Raw genomic sequence first — 216 nt, 5'->3', positions numbered from 1 at the left:
CAAAAAGGCTTTTGGTGCCACCAGGGTATCTCAGGACGAACAAAATAAGAAAACGCCTTCAGCATATATCCCTAGATACAAATATACCTTCAAACATATGTATGCACATGCACTTGCATAATGTAATTACTCATTCGAACACTACTATTAAATTGATCCTCCAGTGCAAATTTCCCGCCCCTCACTCCAGAGCCCGGCCCCGCCCCGGCCCCCACC

The sequence above is a fragment of the Oenanthe melanoleuca genome, chromosome 3 (genome assembly GCF_029582105.1).
Source record: "Oenanthe melanoleuca isolate GR-GAL-2019-014 chromosome 3, OMel1.0, whole genome shotgun sequence".
NCBI lineage: Eukaryota > Metazoa > Chordata > Aves > Passeriformes > Muscicapidae > Oenanthe > Oenanthe melanoleuca.
Note: the sequence above shows the minus strand (reverse complement) of the source record.